Source organism: Sminthopsis crassicaudata, chromosome 5, assembly GCF_048593235.1.
Source record: "Sminthopsis crassicaudata isolate SCR6 chromosome 5, ASM4859323v1, whole genome shotgun sequence".
Lineage (NCBI taxonomy): Eukaryota > Metazoa > Chordata > Mammalia > Dasyuromorphia > Dasyuridae > Sminthopsis > Sminthopsis crassicaudata.
In genome coordinates this window covers 16,285,868-16,304,580 of record NC_133621.1, presented here as the reverse complement: position 1 = coordinate 16,304,580, position 18,713 = coordinate 16,285,868, and the positions used below count along the sequence as shown (strand labels likewise).

At 46.7% G+C, this 18,713-nt stretch overlaps 1 protein-coding gene and 1 pseudogene across 3 annotated transcripts in view; one reads left to right on the top strand and one right to left on the bottom strand.

The window, feature by feature from the left end:
* The window catches only part of CREB5 (cAMP responsive element binding protein 5), a 477,814-nt gene that overhangs the window by 241,788 nt on the left and 217,313 nt on the right, over nucleotides 1–18,713 (bottom strand). The gene's annotated exons all lie outside the window — the stretch shown is intronic.
* LOC141542670 (ribosome biogenesis protein NSA2 homolog pseudogene) lies at nucleotides 17,386–18,413 on the top strand (annotated as a pseudogene).

Genomic DNA, 18,713 nt, shown 5'->3' with positions numbered 1-18,713 from the left:
GGCTCTGGATCCAAATCCAGCATCAAACCACCAGTCTTTGATTATCTACATTTTACAGGTGAGGAAACTGAGGCACAGGTGGAAGGGGCTCGGCCAGGGCCAGCTGGCTAGCAAATGGCACTGATGGGATTTGACTCCAGGGCTGCCAGTACTGCCCGCCCCCCCATTTCCATCCATCCACTGCGTCAGCGGAGGGCCGGACAGTTTGCCCGAACAAGGATCGCCACCTTGGTGGGAGAGCGAGAGCCACATTGCTCGAGATATGACATCATAGTCCAGTGTTAATCACTGACCTCGCCCCTCGGAATGAGATAGACTCTGGCAGCCAGACAATTGTAATCAGCCTGAAACTCTCTGGGCCGCGAGCGAATGACAAATTGGCAGGGAGCGTGCTGAAGGAATTCTTCCTCGGAGCCCAGATGAGGGGTCCTCGAGTCCCAGCGTCTCGGAGCGGGGAAGGGACCTTGCAATCCCACTGGTGCAAGGGCAGCCACCCCTCCCGACACCCTCTGACCAGGGGCAGCCAGCCCTGGAGGGAGGGGAAGCCCACTCACTCAAATGAGAGAATACTGGCAAAGAGCTTAGCACATGGCGGATACTTAAGATGCTTCTTGCTGGACTGACTGACTGACTGGTTCTGCCCTCAAGAGCCAAGCAGAAACCTTACCCTGACCCTCATCTACCTCCAGGCACTCAAAAATGGCTGGGCCTAATCCAAGAGTCACTTTTTTGTGCCTCAGTTTCCCTCTCTGTAAAACAAGGGGGCTGCGCTAGATAACCTGGAAAGCATCGTCAGGTCTTAAAAAGCTGAGGGTGTGTCCTGCACCCCAAGATGCTCGGTTATTTTGTTCAAAGGGAGTCTCAGGTCAGTCGATCTGTAACATGAAGCCATCCAAATGGCTTCTCACTCTAGAGTTTTGCCTAGGAGTCTCTGATTTTTCCCAAGATCATCCAAGAGAGGCCCAATGACCAGTTATTGATAAACCGTCACGAGGAGTGTTCGAAGGGTGTGGACTGGACCAGACGCTGCAGAGATCCCACCCGCAGAGGCGCGGGACGCTCTCCCTTCAGATGTGGAAAGGTGCATTCCCTCATGGCGGTCTAGGGTGCCAGAGCTCCCTCCGAATAGACTCTGTAAATTCTTTCCCCTGAGTGTAACTCACTGTAACGGCCTTGCACTTTCCGCTGCGGGCCGGCTCAGCAGCTTCTTCGCTACCAGACTGGAAAGTTGACATTCCTGGATTTTACGACGAGTGGAAAATGGGACCCAACAAACTCTTTTCCGGTGTGGGGTCTGCAGTCCAGATGACCAGCTGTCTCACAAAGTCAGGGCGACCTCAACTGGCCTTGGTCCGGCTACCACCAGTGCCCCCCTAAGGCAGCTCTAGAACCGACTCCAAATCAGCAAGCTTCAGTGTGGCGGTAGAGAGGGGTATGGCACAATTTTGCCATATGTATTGAGGGATGGACTTTGCTTCTAGACCTGAAGTCCAGGTCTAGAAAGCTCTGGCTCCAGATTAAGAGGACTTGGGTTCAAATTCAAGGTCTGACTTTTTGGGGCCTGACCAATATGGGAACTTGTTTCCTTTGACTATGAGTTTTTGCTCAAAGTGTATTGTTTTTGTTTTTATTTTTTCAGCTGAGAGAGAAAATAAATGCTTGTCCACTGAAAAAAATTAATAAAACATGATCCTGGATAAATCACTTAATCTTGCTCAGTCTTTATTTCTTCAATTGCTAAATGAGCATTTAGACTCAACAAGAAGATATTCTCTAACGTGCTTGTTAAGACCAGTGTTTGTTTTCTAGAGCGTCTGTTAGGATGAGTTAACTTGTCCCAAGTCTTGAATTTGGCTAAAATTAAATTTGAATTTCCAATAGGATTTATGGACTCTGTAAAAGCTGATGGAAACTTAGATTCCAGGAGTCTCCAAGGATCAAGAGATCTGGAGGTGGAAAGACCTGGGAGGTCACTGAGTCTAAATACTCACTGCAATACACTTAGAGCAAAAACTCATAGTCAAAGGAAACAAGTTCCCATATTGGTCACGCCCCAAAATGTCAGCCACTTTTAAGGGTCAGACTCGGAATTTGAACTCAAGCCCTGGCCCCCCATCTTCCTGCCATTTCTTCTCCTTGTCACTTACAAAGCTCCCTGGTGATATGAAGGGGAGAAGTCGAACTGATCATTAGGCCAAGAAAAATAAAGCCAAACCAGGAGGCAGGTGGGACTCCGATTCAAAGGTTGTGGCTGTGGGATGGTGGAGAATGTGGCTGATTGTGGGGAGCAGCATCCCATAACGGAGAGCCTTTCTGAAGCCCAGCTCTTTGACAAGCATTCAGGGCCTCCCAGGACCCCCCAACTTTCGGTAGAGGTGCCATCCTGGAGGACCAGGCACATCATTCAATATACATATGAAGGGACTCAACTGAAAAGAGCGTATATTTACAGACAACAACTACTCCTTGCTAAAGAGACAACCCATAAAGCATCCGGAGCTCAACTTGGCCACTGGGATAGAAAGTTATTTGGTTATTGTGTCTCCTTGAAATTTGGGGACCCTCCTCCGGGTGGGCCCAAACACTCCATCTTCTCATTCTCCTGGCAGCAAAATCCCAAGACATCACCACTCACATTGGAGGATAAACAGCCAATAAGGGTCAACAATTTAGAATTCCACCTCAACCCATTTGTTACAGAAAGTTCACCTCTTTTTTTAACTGAAATAATTTCGGGGGAGAGGGCTTGAGGGAAGGAGGAAATATCAACTCATATTTTTGCCTCTAACTCATCACAGGAGGCAGTTCCCTAACTCAAGCCTTGAGGACCCACATTCAGGGCACATTGCTCTCTGGGCAGGCTTGTAGCTAAGGAGAAGGCCTGCAGGAGCAGGCATGTTGGGGGACGGCCTTCCCAAAGGTGGTTTGCCTCGGCCCACACGCGCATCTCTATCTGGATCTGTCTGGGAGACTCCACAGGCCATGCAGGCTCCCAGAAGCAAAGGCACCTAGGGAGCTGAGAAATGCCCAATAAAGATTTCCTCCCTAGGCAAAAGCAGACGATGCATCCCCTCGAGCCTTGGGCAATCCTGACTCTAAAGCGGGTCACGGATTGGCAGTGTCTGGGCAATGAACACATGGGGAAACAAAGGGAACAAGATGAGTTATTTCCAAATCACCAGTTAAATGAGGTCCCAGCAAGAAACAATGGGGTCTCTTCTTCTCCACCACAATTGTGAGGTCTTCCAGTATCCCCTGCACACCTCCTGATCTCATTTAAAACAACAAGCACCTTGACAATCACAAACAGCTAATGGCCCTTCAGCTTTGCAAAGCTGTTCTCTGTCTGAGTTAAAACAGTCCAAGGGGCAGCAGAGTGGAGAGAGCCCCAGTCCTGGAGGAAGGAAGATTCATCTTGCCAGCCTGGCAGCAAGTCACTTATCCCAGTTTGCCTCAGTTTCCTCATTTGTAAAATGAGCTGGAGAAGGGAATGTCGATCTTTGCCAAGAAAACACCAAACGGGATCACAAAGACTAGAAGATGATTTCAAACAAAATAATAAAAGTCTATTACTTTGAGTGCTATGGACCTCCCTGGTCCCCACTCTATGTCCACCTGCGACACTGACTGCCCATATGACTTTCAGGGAGCCCCTTCATGAGCTTCTCAGTTTTTATGTCCATGTTCTATCCTTCTTGAAGACGGAGGTGCCTCCTTTCTTGCCTCTGTGCCTAGCACTTGATACACAGCTCGGTACATAAGAGCTAAAGAGCTAATCCTGGAGCTCAGGAAGACCTGCGTTTTAATCCTAACTCAGATAGTCACTGGCTGTGTGAGTCATTTAATTTCTCTAATTCTCTATAAACTCTGGGGCTCAGTTTGGATGGCCCCGTCCACTTCTAAATCTTTGATCTACTTAAATATTTGTTGGAAAGGGCTGCGTTGGAAAGAGCACCGCAATTGGAGGTCACTGGATGGTAAGCTTGAATCTGGGCTATGCAAGTCACTTTCTATTGGGGGACCTCTCTTTCCTCATCCTAGGACTGGGGGAGACTAGATTAGGTGACTTCCAGCCCCAGATCCATGATCCTTTGGAATTATTCCTTTTGCTCACAGAAGAATGGCCATAGAATCACCAAGTTGGCGAGAGTTTGTTGATGTCCAGGAAAGGCAATCCTAAAAATAAACCAAGTGTTTCTGATACCATTCTCAGTCATCAGTTGGAGGCTAGGCGGTGAAGCTGAGGGTGGAATGTGAGGGGACATGGGAAGTGGCCAGGAAAGGCAGAGAGAAAGACTCAACAGCCATTGACCATTTTCTTCCTTTTTGGTCTATAATGATCAGTAGCGCTGACTATGGGTCCCAAGCATACACAGCTCAGCAGAATTCTTTTCCCTAAATTCTTTTTTCCTCCAGGGATACTACTAAACTCCCTCTTGCTTGACGTGACGTGGCATAGGATTTTTTCCATGGATAAAATTCCAAATTTAGCCGTCCCCAAGCCACGGAACAAATCTTATGAATGAGCCCAAGGAAGGATTCTAAGAATTCTTTCATTCTGCCTTGGTTTTCTGGACAACGGCCCCAGAGACACAGGATCTTGGAGTTGGAAAGACTGTCAGCAGTCATCCAGAAGAATCCATGCCCCCAAAAATTCATCTACACCATACCTCACAAGTGAAGTCTATCCCCTGAGGCCAAATAGAAAAGTCTGTTGGGAAAGAAGACTTAATCCTAGGGGAAAAAAGTCCTAAGTGGAGTCTGGGAAACCATCCTCTCTGGTGCAAGGGCCCATAGAGGGCATCCAGTCCTGAGATCCTACCTCACTGTGAGACTGACGGTGGCCATGATGAGGAGGAAGATAACGACATCGATCCCTCCCCCTCCTCCTGCAGAAGTTAACTAATACTCACCAAGGATGTGGAAACCCTAAAATTTAAGGTGTAATTAAAATGCCATTTCATAACCACAAGCTCAAACCCCAATGAGGTGGGAGGAAAGGTACCATCTGCATGAGATATTCAAACGTACAACACTTGAGAAACGTTCCAGTCCTCCAGTGCTTCCGTGGGCAAATATAACAGGCCCCACTGGTAGTATTCTGGACTAGGTCTGGATGGCTTAAGCTCTCAAAAGCACCCCGTATCCTATATTTCTCCTGCAAATCAGCCATCCATCTACACAATATATCCAATGAAGAGATCGGAAGGAGAAAAGGAGAAAAAAAGCCATTAAATTACTGTAAATACGAGGAAAAGATGGGCTGGCTCCCTTAGGGGGTGAAAGGTGGCAGGAGAACAGCCCCAGGCTTCTCCTAGCATGCTCAGGAACACCGGGAGAAATAGAGGAAGAGCTGTGGCCCACAAGGTGAAATGCTTAGGAGAGTGTGGATAAGATGGCCCAGGATGAGGCCTCCATGTACCTGAAGGGCTGGACTGTGGAAATGGGGTGTGTTTACATTATATTCCTCATGGTGGAATGTGAGTTCCTTGTGAGCAGCACTTAGGCCAGGGCTTAGCACACAGTAGGCCCTCAACACATGCTTGAGGAAGAATTGGAAACAATGAGAGGTAAAGTACAGAGAGGAAGATTCGGTGCTGATCCCATCGCCTGGAGTTCTCCCTCATCTGAGGTCTGGGACAAGGTTGGATGATAGACCTATAAACCTACAAAACTAGACTAAATGTCTAAATATACAGAAATGTATCTTTTGGGGATCTTAATGGTCCTCAGACAGTAACTTATTATAAGGAGATAGAGAGATGAGTAGATAGAAAGACAGACAGACAAATAGATGGACAGATGGCTAAGTAGCTAGATGGACAGATAGACAGAGATAGATAAACACAGACAAATGGACAGATGGAGATAAACACAGACAAATAGAAGGATAGTGGATGGATGGATAAATGGATAGGTGTGTAGAGAAGTAGATGGATAGACAGATAGCTAGACAGACAAATAGATGGACAGATAAATGGATGGATAGGTAGGTGGGTAGATGGAGAGGGAGATGGACAGACAGATGATTCGATAGATAGATGATAGATAAGTAGGTAGACAATTTAAAGTTAGATGATAAATGAGAAGGTGGGGAGATGGAGAAGATAGATATAGGTGTAATATTTCAAAGGTCCCAAATCCAGGTTAAAACCATGAGGGTTTAGCCCCCTTTCATCCGCTATCCCTTGTGTTGCTCTGGGTGAGTCTATCTCCGAGAGCCTCAGGTCCCCATCTGTAAAAGGAGTAGGTCGGATGCCATGGCTTTTCAGGTCTCATTCCTCTCTCCATCCATTTCCCCAAAGACCCAGGGGCAGGCGATTAGCCACAAATACTTATTATGCTTTGACTTTGTTGCCGGGCGATGCTGAGCGCCGGAGATACGAGAAGAGACAAGAGCAGCCCCTGTCCTCAAGGAGCTCCCGCTCTAAAGGAGACAACACGCAAACAATGTGAATGGCAGCGGGATCTGCTAAGATCCAGACTCACCGCAGCCCCGCTGCCCACCCCCGCTGACCTCCCCTTTCCAGAATCCATCTCCTCCAAAGCGAGCATTCTTTATGAAAAGTACATAAAAGGTAGCCACAATTTACATTCTATAAGTGAGTAATGACTTGATAATTTGACACATATGAGTCATAAGTTTTCCTCCCCAAACAGGATAAGATCAAACACTACGCCAATGCATTAGGTCATATTTAAGCCTTAATTGTGTTTTTTTCCTCCGGTTCTGTTCTTGCATCCCTCCTCAGCGCACTTGGTGCTGATTTACCAAGCGGTTTCTGCTCAGGTGCCAACACATTCCTTCGATCCCCCACACAGTCGCCCGTTCCCAACAATTATTTGTTTAATGTCTTGATTTGTTTGACCTAAGGAGCACAATGCCCAACCGCTTGGTGAAATCCCCCGAGCCTCGGCAGCCCGAGGCATTCTCTCCCCTCCCGCTCGGGCCAAACCAAAATACTTCACTCTGCTACACCCGTACGGTTTTTTATCCCCTTTTGGCTCCAAGGAGGCTCATTAATTCAACTGACTATGCGCTGAAAGAGGGAGCGTGATGGCAGAGACCTGGATTCAAATCCTGCCTCCGACCCGTCCTAACTGTGTGACCCTGGCCAATGAGCCTATTCCCAGGTGTCTCTCTGAGATGACAAGTGGCAATGGAGGTGACAACACACCGCTATAGGAGTTCCACAAACATGAAATAACCGGGGCAGTTCCCATTTTTATTCCCATTATTTGTCGGTCACTGGGGTTTCAGTGAACTTATAGTCAATGGGAAGAGTGAAGTAAATAGAATAGATGGGAAGGGGAGAGGAGGGCCCTGAAAAGTGGGGAGAGTGATATAGATGTTTTTAGTTTTTCTTTTTAAGAGAATCACAGACGACTTAGAAAATTATAATTCTAGTCTTCAAAATACAGATGGGGAAAGTAAGGCTAAGAAAAGTAACGGAGCGTGCTTGAAGTTACCAGTGGCAAGGACCATAGCTGCAATTACAGCCTAGGATCTTGGATTCTGAATCCAGAGCTTTCAGGCTGTAATGGGACTGCAAAAGGAGTGGGTTTTCTCTGCTTGCCCAAGATTCCTGAGATGGACTATCCTGGGCTTCCTCTGCTTTTAAGGACATAATAACCCCCCTTTCCCCCCCAAAAAAAAAACCCTCTGATTTTTCAATACAGTTTGGAGGAGGTGGAATAGTAAATACAAAACCCCCACACAAAACAAAACAAAAATATGGGTAACAATAACGGGCTTTCCATGAAACTTGACGATCCCCGAATGGTTTGGAAATGTTCTCCGGCTTTTCTGGGTGCCCCTGCCCTTCCCTCCTCTGAAGCTCGCACCGATTCGCCTCTCTAATACAATCCCACTGACAGGTAGGTTCTGATGGGAAATTGAAATTGATTACTGGCTTGCCCTAGAAGGGCGTGTTTCCCTATTAATGTTTCCTTTTAAAAACTGCAGCATACATTAAGTTCTCATACCGGGTTTCCCTGTGTTTTCCTTGGAAAAGTCGGGCTTTCTGCGGTATTTTCCTTTGCCCAAATCTGTTTTTCTTCCCCCACATCCCTCTGCCCCGGCACACACACACCCCCGGGAGCCACCTCTCATGTCTCCCCTTCGGACTCTGGATTACCGGATTCCCTCATTACCGTATCACCAGCGGGAATCTAAATAAATGCATCTCATAACTGGCCTGTAATTTGATCAAGTGAGCCAGAAGGAATGAATTGAACATCATCATTCCAGGAAACCATTGATGGAAAAAAAAACTCCTTTTGTTTGCCGCCATGTTGAAGGCTGCGAGGAGAGCCTGAGAGGGAGGGCCAGGGCTCTCGGGCAGGGCCATTAAGGGAGAGCTGGCAGGGGTCTGCGGATGCAGAGCGGGCTTGTCAAGGGCAGCCCTCCACTGCGGAGGAGCTGGGGGAATCGGCTGATCTGTGCCAGTGACTCATTCACAGAAACGTTCTCGTTCTGTTGAGTCAGCCAGTGGGCCACGGTGCCAGTCAGCTAAGTGATTCCCTACCTGCGCTAACCAAAAAAGGAGAATAACACCTGAGGAGCTTAGTCATCCTCCCGAAAAAGAAACCCAGCGCATCGCAGGTGGCAGCCTCTGCGCTTCTCCCCCTTGCCCACTGTGTGGCATCTCTCGGTTGCAAGCTTGGATCCTCATCCCCCCCTGCTCTGGGCCTCAGGGAGCTCATCCACCCCACGGCTGCGGGGGGCCCCGGGCAGACAGTCTGTCACCCGCCAGGGCTCCGGGCCCGGGTTCTAGATGCCCTCCGGACACTTTTCACCCTGAAGTCACAAATGAACTCCCCAAGCACGCTTCTCCAGCCAACTTAGCTAACTCCGATGATGGCTTCCTTCCTTCTTTCCTTCCAGGCTCACCCCTCTGTCCACAGCCTTTACCTTGCCCCACTTCCGCAGTGCTAGGAGCCCCCCTCCCTACCGTACCTCAATTTAATCCGTATTTCCTCTCCATAAATGAGTATATGTTCGTACACAGCGGAATATAAACTCCTTGGGAGCAGAGATGGTTTTGTCTTGGAAATGACACTGAGAAGCATCTGCTTGAGGAGGGCACCTGTGTGCATTCCCTAAGAACAGGGACGGAGACAAACTCAGACACCTACTGTGTGCCCTACTGTGTGCAGGGGATATGGGGAAAGACAAAAACACGGTCCCTCCTTTCAGGGAACATTCAAAGCACCAAGTAGCTATGGCAATAGACCGAGTGATGAACAGCAGCCTCAGAGCTGGAGCTGGAGGGCTGGTGGGAATCTGGGAGGAGTCACCAAGGAGGCTGGGGGAGCCAAGAGGAAGAATCTCAGGGACCCTGAATCTCAGGGAGGGGATACTGCTGGTGCAAAGGCAAGGTGTCTGGAGAAGACCAGGGTTACTGCATCCGGACGGAAGCAGGGGAAGGGAGGGAGAGACCAGACTGTGAACGGCCTTAAACAACCAAAGAGCAGATTTTATATTTGATCTGGGTGGAGAAGGGTTTGGCCATAGGGCCATACGGGGTTGGGTAAAGGACCTGGCTTAGTCTGGAGGGCAGAGGAACATAGATGGGGGGTATCTCTGGGCTGAAAATGCCTCATATTTGGCTTTCCCATCCCCCCATCATTGCCTCCATGCCATATAAAGGTAGCCAGAGGGGGCAGCGCTTCAAGTCAGAAGTACTGATTTCAAATCTAGCCTTAGACATTTATTATTCATTTGAAATTGGACTTAACTTCTAGCTGTCTCAACTTCCTCACCTGAAAAAAGCAGGGATAATAACAGCATCCACCCCACCCCCACCCCGGGCTGTTGGGAAGAACATATTTGTAAAGTGCTTAACAGGTGATGGACACATAATAGGTGCTACTTAAAAGCCAAGTGAGGATGGTGATGATGATGTATCCAGTTTGTTCAGAACAACTTGTTTTGGGTTAAGAGTTCAGTAACCTTGAGGGAGGAACTTCCCCCCCAGCTCAGGGGCATCACATGCGGACGGGGAGAGGGGAGAGGGATCCGCAGCTTCTTGGATCGAGGATCCTCTCTTCCGGGATCGTCCTTCCGTTCCTTCGGCAGATACAACACCACATGGCTGGATCATAACCAGAAAAACTGGGATTTCCCATTCCCGGAGAAGGCCGTACAGAAGGGGACCCCCCCCCCATTCCGAGCTACTCGGTTGTGTAGAATTCTGAGCCCTCGTCCGGGGCCTGGGAGGCTGAGCACCGAAGGCCGCCCGCTGTCCAGCCGACTTGAGATTTATTGGAGATGCTCTCACGGAGGGGCAGAGCGCACATTCCTGGGCCAGCGGGCCATTAGCAGCTCACTTCCCCATTTTTCATCTGAAGGAACCTTTTTAGAGGTTGAATTCTTATCTTCGGGAGGCCCATAAATGCAGTTCTTGTGTTTTCATTGAGTTTAGCCAGCCCCGGGGATTTGGGTCCCTCAGTGGAGGCCATAAATTTTCTCCTCGAGCTTTGGGAGTCCACGCAGTTAATAGACTTAGAAAGGCATCAGGCAAGGGGAGGAAAAACAATCTCCTTTACAAAGCATTTTTTCTTTCTTTCCCAATTTTTTTTTTGGCAAGGTTCCTGAGGGCAGCTGCACAGTGTTCCTAATTGAATTGTGGTCGCTAAGCCGTGTGCTATCAACTTCTGTACAAGGCCCAAGGCTGATACCTCCAGGATTTCACCACCTCCACGGCTCTCTCCCCTCCCCCGCTGTGCCGGCAGGACGGCCTGCAAGCACAGGCGCACACTGAGCGCTTTAAAAAACTCTGCCGGGCAAAGATTTATTCTCAGGTCGAAAGGGGGCAACGCTCAGGATCTGACAGTGGAGTTACCATTCCTGGGGAGGGGAGAGGGAATGGCGGGCAAAGAGCAGATGCTCTTGGAACGCCTCCAGTGAGCAGTCCAGAACAGGGTGACATTTAGTCTGGCTAATCAGTACTGTCTGTCACCTGGGTCATGGTGCTAGTACACGACAGGGGGCTTTTGGGACTTGTAGCACCCGTTTCTAAGTGGCAGGATAACCATTTGTTATCTTCTGTCCCAAGTCCCAGACCTCAGTTTGCTCATCTGTAGAATGAGGTAAGAGGGAGCATGAGTGGTCACTGCTGTAACTTCCTAGGATTCTGTGAATTAAATCGGATCCTCCCATTCGTCACTTCTGCCCGTGTCCCAGAATCCTCCCTTCGTCGCTTCTGCCCGGGTCCCAGAATCCTCCCTTCGTCGCTTCTGCCTGGGTCCCAGTGCCACATCCGGCCAGATTCCAGGTCTCTGAATGCCCCAGAAGGTGTGTGAGGATTGAGGTCTGAGGTTCCAATCTGCCCACGAGGGCTGAGCCAACCACAGGGCTGAGGGCAGGGGGAGGCTTCCCAGGCTGACAGCACAAGGAAAAAGCCGCCTCGCCTCCCAGGCACTGCCATCAGAAAACCCGTGGGGGGCCTGCAGACAAAATCATGACAACGGACCACAGAAACGCTCCTCCATTCGCCCATCCATCTGTCAACAAGTATTTATTAAAATCTGTCTCTGTGCCCAGCACTCGGCTTGGCACTGAGGACAAGGGGCAGGGCGGGACTTGGCACTCCCCACTGAGGACGTGCCCTCCTCCACTAAGACACAGTAGGCACTCCTTGGCATCCCCGGACCTCAGGCCCAATCTTTCCTCTTGCTCCTCCTCCATTCTGCCATCTTGTAAACCCTGGCTGTGGCCCCCAAATGAAAAAGAACGATTTGTGGGCAAAGTGTTTGACAATAACTCAATCTGAGTGATTAATAAAACAGTTATTAATAAAACTAGCATTTTATTTAGTCCCCAATGAGTTCAGAGCTAGAAAGGGAGCCCGGGGTCCAAATCTCCTCCGGATTCAGGCGGCTCGCTAGGACGTATTCTCAAGAGCTGCAATTTGAGTGTTTGGAAGGGACTTCCTTATGCAGAGTTCCTTTTCACGGAGTGCCGGGTCATATTCACATACATGCACGGCACCATCCGAGGCATTGGGAAAAGCAGGATGTTTGGCCAAGATGGGATCCCGAGGAAAACGTGGCGCTCTCAGCTCCGCCATCTTACTTGAGATGACTGGTGTTTACCACTGCCGAGGGATGTATAAAGCTTCCAGGCTACCAGAGTGTTTTATGGGTCTACCTCACATCTATTTCAAAGATGCACGATTATGGGCTTGCAAACTTTAAGAACCAAATTCCATTCCATTCGACTCAATAAATATTTACCAAGTCTCGACCGTCTACCAGGCATCGTCAAGTTGGGCCCCGGGGAGCAGAACGAACGAGAACGGCTCTTCGAAAAGCTCTGACGTTCTCTTGGGGGGACATCATAAACACGCTGGAAGTAGGAACAAAGCATTGGCAAAGCTGTATAATATCATTTCGAGAGGAAGAGAGATCCCTGGTGAAGGGGAGAAGAGGGAAGGATGTGAAAATATAAACAGGGTACCTAAGGGAAGAAGAAGGGCATCTTAAAGCTCGTTTTAGAGGCACTCAGCGCCCCATAATCTTGATTTAGATTAGACTCTCGAGGTCCAGTCCCACTTCTGGTTAATTTGTAAGGGTAGTGCCAGACACAATTACGGAGGCAGGCAAATAATTTACTATTGGTACAATGATTACGAAGAGGAAAAGGTAATATTCAATATCGATTCTCTAGCGTGTAGATCACAATCCATCCATGGAATCCCTTTGGTCCATGCCATTCTTTAAATTCTCCATTTAAGGTCAAACCAACACGTGGGATTGATATTTCCCGGATACTAATTAAGACTGCCGGCCTTGTTTCCTCCTCTTGTCATATAATCAGCTCGTGACTCCTTTACGCATCTTTCTAAAGACATTCACATCTTTTAGGTATTTATCAGCTGGAGATATGTTGCAGTCTGATAAAAGGAAGCCATTGCTTTGCCATTGATAAATCACCATTAATTAAAAGGCTGTTCTCTTACTCCCATTTAGGATAAACCAAGGAAATCCAGAGAGGCAGTAAAAGCGAAGAACATGCTAAAATACGAGGACTAGCACAGCAGCCTCCTCCTTCAGATGACCCTGAGAGGGAAGCAAGTTCCTAGGAATCCCTGAAATTGGATCTGCCAGAGGAGAAGGTGGAATTCTGAGTACAAGGAGTCGGGCGATTTCCCAGAATGTTAGAGGGAGCAGGGAAGAATGGTGCCTTCCTTATTGAAAGGCTCTTTTCTTATCATATTTTCAAGCTATACTTTAGAACTGAACTCTCAAACTTAATACAACTAGCCAAATCTTGGTCAACCACCTACTATGTGCAAAGCCAGTAGGGAGTGAAAAATAAAATCAGGTTTTGTGTGAGGGACTTACACCATACTAGGGGAGAGGGGTATGTGCAATAGCATGATCATAATATTTCCAAGGTACTTCATGATTTGCAAAATATTACTGCATTTGATTCTCACAACAATCTCCTCTATGACATGATTAATCTAATTTTATGGATAAGGAAACTGAGGCAGGTAAAGGATTGTGTTTGTTTGTTTAAGTGACTTACCTAAGATAATGCAGTTAGCAAGTATCTGAGATAAGACTGAACTCAGTCTTCCAATTCCTTTGAGATAAATTGAGATAAGGAAAGTAGAAAAGGATGAGAGCACAAATAGGTGAGGGGAATCAAAGGAAAGTCAGCTTAGAAGTTGGCACTGGGGCTAAACCCTAAAGGAAGCCAAGGATTTGGAATCAGAACTGATGATCTCATGCCTGGGCAAAAGGGAAGGTAGAGTTTGGAGAACAGAGACTAAAGTTTAGTTTGGGATGAAGGAGAGCATGAATGAATGAATAAATAAATGAATTTAACACTGAGACACAAATACATAAAGACCATTCTAGCTCCCAAGAAGTTTTATAATGCTACAATGGGGAAAACAGCACTTTTGTGTTAATGAGAAGCTTAAGTACATAGGCAGGAACTAGACTATGGATGGCTTTAAATATCAGGCTAAAGGGAATGTATTTTATCCTAGATGAAATAGGGAGCCACTGAAGACTTTTGAGCAGGCTAGTAACACAGTCAGGTTTGAAGCAAAGGATGCTATTGGAGAATGGAGAGGAGAGGGAGAACCTGTAGAGTTCAATCAGGAGGCCATTTCAATAGTCCAGCTTTCTCTATCTCTAAAATAGGAGGACTGGACAAGATAGCCCTTCCATTTCTAAGTCTGAAGACTCTGAAGATCACCTGGCAGGATAAGAGACCAGACACTGAGGTCCTTTCTCAAAATAAACTGCCAAACATTCCAACTCGACTAGAGTGAGCGTGATTCCATTGGGCTGGCCACATTCAAATGTCAAATGCATACCTGCCAAAAAATTTATTTTATGGAGAACTCACGCAGGAAAGCAATATAAGGACTCTCTTGAGAACTTTAGAATCAGTTGGATGATATGGGAGACCTTGGCACAGGACCGCCAGCATGATGTGCCCTCACCAGAGAAGGGACTGTGCTCTAGGAACAGCAGTTCTGGAGTAGCCCAGAAGAAACGTGAGTTGCACCAAGTTAAAGAATCCACCCAAAATGGTCACATGGACTCTGTGTCTGACCTGTGGCAGAGCATCCCCAGCTTGTAATGGTCTGATCAGCCACCGTCGGACTCTAACAGTGATGCTATGTTGGTTCTTTTTGAGAATGAAAGACAATAATCAACCAACCAAACAACCAAGGCCTCTTAGCTCAAATGGCTCAGGGAATTCATGAATTTTCAACCTAAAAACAACCCAACGATGATGGAAAGAAAGACACATGGCTTCACTGTTGAAGTTGCAAATTTGTCTAACCACAATAAAAAGTGACTTGCCATTGGACTAAGGAGGTGGTAAAAAACCTCCATAGCCTTTGACCTGAAATACCCTTGCTAGTTATATATCCAAAGGAGGTTAAAGAAAGAAAGGTCCCATATATAATAACCATTTAGAGCAGTAGTTTTTGTAGTGGAAAGGCGATGCCCTGGGGAACAGCTACACAAGCTACAGGCCCGTGAATATGACGGGAGCCGGGATATCACTGTCCTCTGTGAAATGATGGGTATGAAGAGTAAGTACCAAGTACGCATGGCACACTCTTGTGCAGAGTAAATCAGAGTCTGGAGAATACTCTATATCACAACAACAATGATCAAGTTCTGGAAAGGATCTGATTATAAAGACCAATCTGAGTCCCAAAAGAAGATGACAAAATCCACTTCCCAGCAAAGGTTGGAGAAGTGAGGGACCATGGGTATAAAACACTGCATACAACCAGCTGATGTGCGGGCTTTGTGAAATGTGCTTTCTTTCCCTATATTCATTCTAAGAGATAATGGAAATAGTGTAATGGATAGAGTGGGTCTCAGAACCAGCAAGACCCAGGTTCAAGTTTTACCTGTAATGCATTTGAATGCAAGGATCACCCTTTTGCCTTTCTTTGTATCCGTAGCACTTAGCACAGTGCCCAGCAACAGTCAGCACTTAATAAATACTTGTTGATGGATTAGCTGATTCACAAAGCAAGTCACATAACTTTTTAGTGCTCCAGAAAGCATAGTAAGACTCTAAGTTGTAAGGGGGTGCTCACAAGCGTAGGTGGAGGGGATTTCCTCACTGGGAAGATCCTTATATCACTAAAATCACAGGTCTAGTCCCAATACCTCTGTGCTTGTTACAAGGGTTGCTCTCAGGGCATAGAATGCAGGGAAAAATAACAGGAAATGATGGAGGAAGAGGAAGAGGAGGAGGAAAGGAAGGAGGAGGAGAAGAGAAAAAAGAGGAGGAGAGAGAAAGGAGGTAGAGGAGGAGAAGGAGGTGGAGGAGGAGAAGGAGGATGGGAGGAGAGAGAAGAGAAAAGAGAGAAAGAGGAAGAGGAGGAAAGAAGGAGGTGGAGGAGAAGAAAGAAAGAAAGAAAGAAAGAAAGAAAGAAAGAAAGAAAGAAAGAAAGAAAGAAAGAAAGAAAGAAAGAAAGAAAGAAAGAAAGAAAGAAAGAAAGAAAGAAAGAAAGAAAGAAAGAAAGAAAGAAAGAAAGAAAGAAAGAAAGAAAGAAAGAAAGAAAGAAAGAAAGAAAGAAAGAAAGAAAGAAAGGAAGAAAGGAAGAAAGGAAGAAAGAAAGAAAGAAAGAAAGGAAGAAAGAAAGAAAGAAAGAAAGAAAGAAAGAAAGAAAGAAAGAAAGAAAGAAAGAAAGAAAGAAAGAAAGAAAGAAAGGAAGGAAGGAAGGAAGGAAGGAAGGAAGGAAGGAAGGAAGGAAGGAAGGAAGGAAGGAAGGAAGGAAGGAAGGAAGGAAGGAAGGAAGGAAGGAAGGAAGGAAGGAAGGAAGATAAAAAGAAGAAGAAAAGAAATCCCACACAAATCACAGCTTGTTCTACAGTAGAAAGAAATTGTTTTGGAATTTCATTTCTCTTTCTCCTCTAGCCCCATCCTAATAAAAGGTAAACAGTAAACCAGACAGAGATATTCACTGAAAGCCAGGGTGGGGGGCAGAAGAAGGGGCAGGGACTGTGGAAGGGGTGGGGCAGCAGGCGGGGCCGGGCTGGGGGATTCTCATCCCTTTTTCCTGTGAAGAGGAAGGAGACACATAAGCCAGCATGGAGCGCAGCCTGGAACCATGTGTATGCATGCTGTATGTGTACGTGCCCTTCATGAAAAGGAGTGGCCTGAGATGCAGAGGCAGATAATGGCTCACGTCATGATTAATAAACACAGCTTATCACCGGTGACACTAACCAGGAAATGCTATGTCCGGTGCTGTTCAGTGTTTGTTGGATAGAGCAAAGTCTGGCCAAAAACAAAGGAAGGCAGAGGGAGGAAGAGAAGCTAGATTTAGTTTCATTCCATAGAGGAGAAGGAAGGAAGAGGAAAAAGGAAGAAAAAGAGGAAGAGAGGGAAAAGGAAGAGGAGGAAGAAAGAAGATGAGGGAGAAGGAAAAGGAGAAAAAAGAAGAGGAAGAAGGAGGAAAGAGGAAAGGTATTAGGAGGAAGAAAATGAAATGAGGAGGAAGCTGAGGAGGGAGAAAGAGGAGAAAGAAGAAAAGGAGGCGGAGGGAAATGGGAAAGGAGCAAAAGGGGAGGAGCCTCTTTAAATGAGTGAAGCTTTTTGAGTATGTGTATAAGAAAAAGATCCTATCCGTCCTTGTTCCAAAGCAGGCCAGGGTGTGTGTGTGTGTGTGTGTGTGTGTGTGTGTGTGTGTGTGTGTGTATGTGTGTGTTGGAGGAGGAAGTGGAGCAGGGTCTTCATTGTTTATTTTCTATAATAAAAAAAATCCTGGCAGCTGTAATTTATTTTAAAAAGAAAATCCCTTCTCCAATTGAGAACATTTTGTATTGGTCTGACCCTCATCCACAATATGATCCTTGGTCTCAAACTTTGGGAGGCAAAAGTCAATGGGATGGGCTGTTTGGGACAAGTACTTTGAGGAGACTAAGCAGGAAGCCCTCAGTCCTGGGGAGACAAGGGAGGGGTGGGAGCAGACTCTTCTGGCAAATTAGAACCTGAATTCAGCTGTTTCTTCCGGCTGAAGAAGGCTAAGTCCTATCAGTACTCTCTAAATTTAGGATTCTGGCCTTTTCTGGCTCGAGGGCCGTTGAGATGTTGACCACTAAGGGTCTGAAGTTTGGAACCATTTTTGGTGACTTTTTATGGGCCTCCGTCTGTCAACGTGCCACAGAACAAATACGTCGAATGTCCTGAAAACAGCATGGCTCCGCTTGCATTACCATGAGAAAAAGGGAAAGGAGCAAAGCCAAGATGCTCATGAACATGCAAAGAAAGCAAAGAAAATGACTGGCCCACAAGCCAAACTCTATCACAAACAGCATCCTGCTGAGAAGATTCAGATGAAAAAGACAAGATGCATAAGAAGAGAAATAGTGACAGAATGATGAAAAACTCCCCAAGAAGCACTACCTGCATATGTGCTGGACACAGAGGGACGGTCCTGAGCCAGAGCCCTTCCAAACACAATTAAGCAGCAACAAAAAGAGAAAATGGTTAACTGGGAAGTGGCCCTTGCCAAAAGGCCCTGAAAGGGCCAAAAGGGAGAAACAGAAGTGCTAAAGGTTATTTATACAGGAAAGAGAAAGGAGGAGGAATGATGAGGAAAATCTGCTTTGTTGGAGATGGCTACTCGAAAACACTGAAATAGAAAAGATTTATTAGGTCAATAAGTTTGCATTTTAAGAAGGCTCAAGTAACTCGTCCTGAATTTAAAGTCGCTTTTTGCCCACCCATACTTGGTGGAAGAAGAATCCTCCCTCTCCCACGACATACGCCTTTGGGTGTTATTGCCAAGGGACTAATTGAAGCGAATTCGAGGGAGCGAGACTTTGTGACACACGGAGGACACATTATCTGGGGAAAATATGCACAAGTTACCAACAATGCAGAGCATGATGGGGGTGTAAATGTATAAATACTTGTTTAATTGACTGATTGAAATTCTACATTTTTGACAAGTATTAGAATTATAACAAGAAAACCACATCAGCTACTAGGCTTGAACTGTCACAGAACAAGCAAGAGCTCTACACACTGGCTGTTTTTGATTTGAAGTTAACTTGGAAAAGTGAGATGCTCTGTTCTAGTCTTCTATGAGGCTTTCCCCCATTTTGGTCATTAAGAAAAGCTTACGGCTACTCTGAAAAATTAATAAATTTAATGTAAAGCTCCCGTCACCCTGACTCACGTAAAGATCCAGCCCAACTTCAGTTTG